This window comes from Macrotis lagotis, chromosome 5, assembly GCF_037893015.1.
Source record: "Macrotis lagotis isolate mMagLag1 chromosome 5, bilby.v1.9.chrom.fasta, whole genome shotgun sequence".
NCBI classification, from domain to species: domain Eukaryota; kingdom Metazoa; phylum Chordata; class Mammalia; order Peramelemorphia; family Peramelidae; genus Macrotis; species Macrotis lagotis.
Window position 1 is genome coordinate 87,061,619 of NC_133662.1, and position 866 is coordinate 87,062,484.

Genomic DNA, 866 nt, shown 5'->3' on the forward strand with positions numbered 1-866 from the left:
AAATATGTCTGGATATTAGCTTCTTGTTTTCAAACTTTGTCAACATCTTTAGAGACAGAATACATCAACCAATTCAATCATTTAACCACATTACAAAAGGAAACTTCCAAGATGTCATTATTATCTTTTTGGAGTGTTCCAAATAACTTAGTGTCTAGACAAATTAGAATGGAAAAATTACATTAGACTGCAAGAATCCATTGATCTAGATAGTGTGCTAGGGTACAAGGATGACTCATTTGAGCACAGAATTTAATAATTCCCAATGTACTGGAGACAATGTCACCTTTTAACAAATGACCACAGTGGAAACTTAGGAAGCACTTCATAAAAAGACTTCTACTTGTTTAGCCTGGTTCTATAATGTGAGGGAAGCAAATAATGCAGGGGAACAAGAGTATAAGGTCCCATGTGACTCAAGGTAGAGTAGTAGCATCAGTCAAATATAAAGAAGACATAAGTTCTTACATTTTTATGGAGTTGTGAACATTTGAAATGAGAAAGCTGTCAGGTGATGTTGACTATTCTAAATTTCAAACTCTATTAGATTTCCAAGGGAGTACAATAATAAGTAGTTTTAAGTTCAGCAATCCAAGACAGAGCCACGTGGCCAAGATACTGTTAACATAAAAATGATCTGGTTAGATGGAATGCTCCCTGGGATGAAATTTTAGCTTTCCCTTTTGGAACTGAATACAAAAATAATGCCATTTTCTCTGTCACAGAGGTATCCTTTTAGCTGGATTTGCTGGTGAAGTTACAATGAACCCATATGGATGAAATAAACAAGTTTCCCCATTCAGATCCCTAGTGTATAATCCACATCAACTTAATGGGTTCTAGTCGACATAAAATAAAATTCAGAT